The 7,555-nt window shown below is 46.6% G+C and overlaps 1 pseudogene; it reads left to right on the top strand.

Annotated features, from left to right (window-relative positions):
- The first annotated feature begins 2,001 nt into the window (after nucleotides 1-2,001).
- On the top strand, nucleotides 2,002-7,142 carry LOC118575946 (annotated as a pseudogene).
- Nucleotides 7,143-7,555: the final 413 nt, after the last annotated feature.

Below are 7,555 nucleotides of genomic sequence, written 5' to 3'. Positions count from 1 at the left end.
AAGTTGGCATCTGAAGGATGACAGCAGTCCTGCTCTGAGTTGGTAGCCAAGATAGGTAACTTCTGATGTACAAAACCGGATTTTCTTAGCTGACATTCCATAGCTCAAGGCCTGAAACTCTTGCAGAAGTCCTGCAGTGGCTCTTTTATAGTCTATTTTCCCTGGGGACTTCTGACAAAAGGGCAGGAAGTCTGCATTTCGTGTTTTTAAATCCCAGGTAACCTGGTCCAGGTATGCTGCCCGCTGTAACCTCCCACTGGGTCCCTCCATTTAAAAGCAAAGATGGAAATCTTTAAAAAAAAGGGGGGGGGGTGCTAGAGAGATGGCTCAGAGGTTAAGAGCACCAACTGCTCTTCCAGAGGTCCTGAGTTCAATTCCCAGCAACCACATGGTGGCTCACAACCATCTGTAATGAGATCTGGCGCCCTCTTCTGTGTACATAATAAAGAAATCTTTAAAAAAAATAATAAAATAAAAGCAAAGATGGGTTGATTCACCTCTGCCAGTGGGAGGCTGAAGAACACGTCTCTCAAGTACAAGATAGTGTGTACCACACCTGTTTCTCTGGAAGAATCAGACTCTTGAGAATTAGAAGTTCCAAGTTTCTTCACAGGCAGAAGAGGTATATTCCAGGGTGACCTGTAGGGCACCAGGATGCCTCTCTCTCTGAGCTAGGCCACGTGGACTGTAATTTCTCCTTTTCTTGCCAGGGTCATGGGGTATTGTTTAATCTGTATGAGGGGTGCTGAACTGGTTAGTTGAATTTGATGTTGGGCCAGTCTTGAGAGTTTGCTGTTTCCCATACCTCCCAGGGATCTTTGTTATGTAATCCCAACTGTATCTTTTGCTTGGGGGCAGGTCTTTCAGCTAGGAGATGTTCTTCTGACAGATGGTAAGACACCAATATTTTGCTGGGTTTCTGTAACTCTATGTCTCATCGTCAGAGAAAGTGACGGTGGCTTTCAGATTATAAAAAGGTCTTGTCCAATCACGTCTCTGTTGTTAAACATCCTTTTAGAAAGCTGGAGAGATGACTCAGTGGTTAAGAGCATTGATGGACCTGGGTTCAATTCCAGCACCCACGTGGCAGCTCACACCTGTCTGTAACTCCAGTTCCAGGGGATCTGACCCCTCACACAAACAAAACACCAATGCACATAAAGTAAAAAATTAAATAAATTTTAAAATTGACAACATCCTTTCATCTACCTCAGCAACTGGAACCTATTTATAATTTTAAATTTTTGTAACTTTCATAACTTTTTCTAATATCTGGAGTTGACTGCATGACAAAGGAAATCTTTTTAGCAGCTGTCTTTAATCCTTCTAAAAAGGACCTAGTAAAAGTTGGTCCAATTGTCTAGAAAGAGGAGGACAGGGGAACCCATGGCTGATGTGTAAAATTAAAACACAAATATAATAAATACAAAAAGGAGAAAAAAAGTTGGTTAAAGTCCTGGTCAGTGTTGGACAGAGGGGAAAATCCGGTCTACCCAGGCTGTGCTGCCCAGCAGTAGTTCTTTGCATTACACTTAAGAAATCTCTTATCTTTCTATTCCAATAAAAACTGTGACACCAGACACCAGAGGGTGGGTGCAGGGACCAGAGGGAAGTGTCCTCTGAAGAGCTGAGCAAGGATGCAAGGGAAGCAGCTTTTCTGCCCTTTCTGCTCTTCTGCTCTGTGCACCTCCTGGGTGTCTGGTCCTGGTGAGGGTCTGTCTACCATCGCTTGCTACCCTTGGGCTCACAATCTCGGTGGTGTTTTGTTTTTTACACCTTACTGCACAGGTCTGTGCTCCCAGAGTTTGGGTTCTCCACTTTCAGCTAAGTCAACCGCCTGTATTTTGTGGGATCACACAGTGGGGTAGGGATTCTCAGGATGCAGCCATGAGTGCAATGGGCGGTGGAGGAACAAGGAGAGTCGCATAAGCAGAAAGCCCTGCACATCCCATCATCGAGTGTACCTGAGGATCCAGCTACATGATATAAAATAGATAAAGGATGGAGAGTGACCCAAGTCAGGAGGAGAGACTAGGAGTCATTTCCAAACAAGTGACCCTGGCACCTCAGGTCTCCAAGCTCGTGATAATCTACCAGATCTCTGTACCTGCCTATCTAGATTTTTCTCTGCCACATGGAGTAAATGACATGCCAGGAAACTTCACAAAAAGGAAGTCCCTATGTGAACACTATTTGTTCAAAGTAGAGACCCTGCAGCCTCTGACACACAGTGGACAGAACTCTTCTTCCTGTCCACCCTGTAGTTATTTTTGCAACATACTTTAAAAAGCTATGCTCTTTAGACTATAATATAAAATGTGAGTAAATTATTTCTCCTTTAAGGCTTTCTTCAGCTCACTACAGCTATGATAAACTCTAGGCTATCAGGAGAACATTATCCATTTGAGAGCACTTGAATTCCTTACCATAAACCTAATCATGGGCTGGGTGGTGGTGGCCCATGCCTTTAATCCCAGCACTCGGAGACAGAGGCAGGTGGATCTCTGTGAGTTCAAGGTCAGTCTGGTCTACAGAGTGAGATCCAGGGAAGGCACCAAAACTACACAGCGAAACCCTGTCTTGAAAAAAACAAACAAACAAAAAAAATTCTTTAGGGGTTGGGGATTTAGCTCAGTGGTAGGGTTTGATCCTCAGCTAAAAACAAACAAACAAAAAACCTAATTACTTCTGAATGCTCATATTTTTTTGGGGGGGTGAAATTGTTGCTAATACTGACAACTGAGGTTTGATAAAATTTATTTAAATGTTTGAGCACCAAAAACCTCTAAAATTGGTAGCAATATTTTACATTTTAAGGTAACATTTTATCAACACAACATCCACTCAATGAACAAGACTCTCCAGTGACATGGACGCAGCAAACTATGAAGGATTCAATGATGTTCCAAGTTCCAGGATGTAGGTAGCACCTGCATCAACCTAGTGGAGAGTCAAAGATAGAAATCTCCAACTAAACTATGTGGCAACCTGTGCTTCTATCTCAGAGCTCAGGATTCCTGTCTGCGAATTCTAGGCCAGCCTCAAAAAAGGTAAAATGATTTGAGGATGTTAATAAAAACACTCCCCACTCCTATCCTGTAACCGAAGAGATGGTTAGACTGTGTAGATTGCTTGCGTCTCTCGAAGAGGCCCAGAGCTGGAGTCCCAGAAGTCTGGCTGCTCACAACTTCCTGTTCATCCTTCTCCAAAGTTTGTAATACCCTCTTCACCTCCATAGAAAATCTCACTCCTAAATTTCACACATACATAGACACTCAAACAAACACATGAACAGAAAATAAAGAGAAATCTGAAAAATATTCTTTCTGTATATTTCTGTGAATCTGCATTCCTACACTGCACACATAAAACTGAAATGTTAAAGGGAGATTCAAAGGAACTCTGGTGGGAAAGCTGAGGATAAGGACAGGCGGAGACGTAAACATCTATTATCTCACCATATCATTGTATTTTGGAGAATAGTTACTACTTTCTTAAACATTCTAATTACATGAGATTTGTTATTAATATGTTCAATGAAGCGAATGTCTCAAAACTCTCAGTTCCTAATGTGGTGACCATGGATTGATATAGTCCACACAAGCATGTGTACCTTTGAGGGACAACCCATTTCTGAGCCTGTATAGACACATCCTGACATCAATGTTTGAGAATTGCTGACTCAACGGCCCTTCAGTTTGACTCAGAAGGATGTTCTGACCAGGACCAGGAGGACAAGGACCAGGGTAAGTAACTCACTCTTCAGGATACCAGGTCTCAGACTGGATCTGAGCCAGGAAAGAAGTGCCCTAGAGATTCCGCTAACAGGAGTTCATCTTTCCATGACTCAATCCCAGTGCTCTCTATCACCACCACTGGGAATTCTTAGAGAAGCCAATCATCCTCTTGCATATTAACATTATCAGTGAACACAGATTCCCACGGACTCACTCTCTACTCTTTAAGCTGGCTGAAGATCCTTGTACTCCAGGCTCTCCTCCTGCTGCTCCTGGTCACCATGGCCCTGACCAAGCATCCAAAGGGTGAGTGTGGGAATCTAAAGGGAAAGGACCTAATCTGGGGAAGCAAATGGACTGTACCCTAGGGGTGCAGCACCAGAGAAGCCTGTCTCTTCTCTAGCCCAGGCAGAAACTTCTGTTCCCTTGTGTGGTGTTCGGCCACTCCCCCACCCCCCCCACCCCCACCCCGGGGCCTGGGCCTGTGGACTGGCCTGGACCAAGTGGAGGATGGAGATCTAAAGGCCCACTGCACCTAGGTTCATACCAGCTGTGCCATTTCCAAACCCTCCTGACCTGGCCCGGCCTCGTGGAGTCTCAGTGCATCTCTGCCAGCTATGTAGACAACACACAATTCATGGGATTCAACAGCAGGGCAGAGACTCAGAGGATGGTGCACCAGGCACCATGGATGGATCAGCAGAAGTCAGAGTATTGGGAGGATCAGACACGGAGCATCTTGAGAGAAAAAACATTCTTCAAAGAAGTAATGAAGAAAGCGCTCCAAATCCATAACCAGAGCATGGCTGGTGAGTGAACCCAATCAGAAACCCCAACCTTCAAGCTCTCCTTAGGGTTGTCCCGGTATGCCATGTTCAAGGTTCACCCCCAGAAAATGTAACCCATGGAGACTAAGCTCCAGAGATCCGTGGAACACTGACATGGGTTTCTGAGCAGTTTAAGTCCAAATTTGGCCACTTAGAAAGGCCACGTGGGAGGGATCGACCCACTGGAGGGCCCCACCAAGGGACCTGGTCCTGTGGGAGGGGGCTGAGAGAGAGTGCTTGGCCAGGACATCACACAACCCAGAGGAGGTATGGATGCATTGTGTTGCCTGGAGGGTGCTTCAGTCGCGGGTTCCATGAATGAACCTTCAGTGGCCATGAGTCCATCGCACTGGATGAGGACCTGCGCACCTGGACCTTGTCCGGCAAGGCTGCTGAGAAGCTCAGGCAAGAGTGGGAAGAAACAGGTTTTGCACAAGTGGTGAAGACTTATCTGAAGGATGAATGCGTTGAGTTGCTCCTTGCACAGCTGGACTGTGGGAAGGAGACTTTGCTCTGAGACTGGAGCCCTTGTCCCCTGAGGATTTCTCCTCAGCAGGGAGCAGCTGGAATACTAACTCAGTCTTGCATCAAAGAGGGAAGAGTGCCATGAGTTTCCTAATTCAATAAGAGAGAGGCTCTCACAGGGCTAAGCCTTCTCTCAGGATACTTCAGTTTTTCAATTAAACAGTAATACGATTCCACTTGCTTTGTGAACGACAAGCTCTCTCAGGCCTGTTTCTTGTTCACCATGCACAATGACTTTGGAGTCTTTCATCTCCACTGAGTCAGAACCAGAAGTCCATAATCCTAGAAGGAGATCCAGACTCTCCTGCTCTGTGCTGGCTTGTGCTGCTTCTTAAACTTTCCAAGGAATAGTTTACCCTATCCTTATCCTGAGATTAGGCTGATGTGTGGGGTGAGCACCACTCCTTCAACCCAACTCTCCCTTCCATTCAAAACAAGGTAACAGAGCATGCTGGATTCCCAGGAAGAACGCAAAATGACTGGATTTTTCAATTGTTTCCCTCAGACACTCCCAAAATACTTGTAAGTCAAAAAAATCAGAACTGATGGAAAAATCACCCTGAGGTGCTTGGCCCTGAACTTCTACCCTGCTGACATCACCCTGACCTGGCAGAGGGATGGGAGCAACCAGACACAGGACATGGAGGTGATGGACACCAGGCCTTCAGGAGATGGGACCTTCCAGAAGTGGGCAGCTGTGATGGTGCCTTCTGGGGAGGAGCAGAGATACACATGTCATGTGGATCATGAAGGGCTGCCTGAGCCCCTCACCCTGAGATGGGGTAAGGAGTGGGTGTGAGCACAGAGCCTATCACAGAGAGAGGGGGAGGCTCTGGGAGAAATGGAGCAGGGTCAGGACTGATAGCTGGAGGTCAGAGGCCTCACTGTTCCTTCCATTCTCTGTCAGAGCCTCCTCAGCCCTCTGTCCCCGTCATTCCAGTTGTCACTGGCCTGGTTCTTGGAGCTGTGCTTGTAGGAGCTGCGGTGACTTTTCTGATGTGGAAGAGGAGGACTAAAGGTGAGGGAAGGGCAGGGTCTGAGTTCAAGTCTCCATGGCAAATCAAGTCCAGCTGAGACTGTGCCCTGCCACATGAGAGCCAAGATTCATCCACACAGTTGCTTATTCAGCCTTGTGCTGATGTGCTAACATTAACTCTATTGTGAAGGAAATAATGAACAGATTCATCACTGCAGTGGTAGAGGTGGCAGAGACCTGATCCTCAGCTCTCAGAGGTCAGAGGGAAAGGTTCCTACTCAGAACACATATCCAGGAGTCCAGTTAGTCCTCTTCATATATGATCTACTATTATGTTTCCCCATCTTTCTCTGGATTTGTAGTCACAATTCTGGAAACTTCTCTGAGATAAGGACCAGGAGACTCCTCTAGGCCTTCCAGATCCTGCTGCTTCCATGACCTCTAATAAAAGAGTATATTCCCAGGGGTAATTGTGAGGCAGCTGTGTTCAGGCTTGCCAGTCATTATCACGGGGGCTCACCCCTGAGACACCTGTGGCAGTGTAACAGGAGCCATGCAGGTTCTCAGCCAGCCTGTAGCTCCTCATCAGTTCCATCTTCAGAGGCCTTGACTTGGTCTTGTTTTACTTTCCCATGGGGTGGGGGTGGGGTGGGGCGTGGCGACAGGGGAGGGGGTCCGTGTGGCGGGGATTTTTAGGATGTCCAGCCTTCCTTTCCAGCTTTAAAAACTGACACCCTAAAGGGCCTGGTGTGAGACAGGGAGAGGCCAGAGGATAGAACATTAGTGTGTGGGCACTTCTGGGTTTGGGGCAGTCTGAGTGCGTGATGAGATGTTCAGAATGCCCCCATTTAAGACACTGATCTGAGTTTCTACCTTGTTCATTTCTTCTACAGGGTAAGACAGCTGGACTGAGCCTAACAGGATTTGTTCTGGTTTTTCCTTTTCCTACTGTGGCTTCAAGACCTCATGCCTTCTCTTTCTCTGTCATGGTGGCCATGTGTCTGTTTTCTCTGAGCAAAATGTAAGCAGGTCATGAGCAGCAGCAAGCCTTCTCCCCACACTGTGTGTCTTCCCCAGTCTTCTCTCATGTTCCAGCAGGGCTGGCAAACCTCCATCCCTGACACAACTGTAATTTTCTCTGAGCTGCAACAACTACAGGAAGTTTTCATGCTTCTTTCTTGAAATTAAGCATTTCTCATGACTGTGCAACTTCTTTCAGAGTGGGTGATTGATTTGTGTACTAAAGGAGTCAAGTTTATGAAGAAAATAAACTCTCAGAACATTATGGAATCGTGTGTGTTGTGGTAAGTTCATTCCCCTCGTGACAGTTGGTTGCTGTGTGGGGTCAGCGAGGTCTGGGCTGTGCACAGGTATGGCTCTGTCCACTCTGGGCTTTCACACAGTCCTTCCCCTTGTGGCATCTTGCTAGCTCCTCATCCCTGTTCTTTAATAAACCTGTTCACCAGGACATGTGATCAAGAGGTCTCAGA

Source organism: Onychomys torridus, unplaced genomic scaffold (genome assembly GCF_903995425.1).
Source record: "Onychomys torridus unplaced genomic scaffold, mOncTor1.1, whole genome shotgun sequence".
Lineage (NCBI taxonomy): Eukaryota > Metazoa > Chordata > Mammalia > Rodentia > Cricetidae > Onychomys > Onychomys torridus.
Note: the sequence above shows the minus strand (reverse complement) of the source record. Positions and strands in the feature narration are given on the sequence as shown.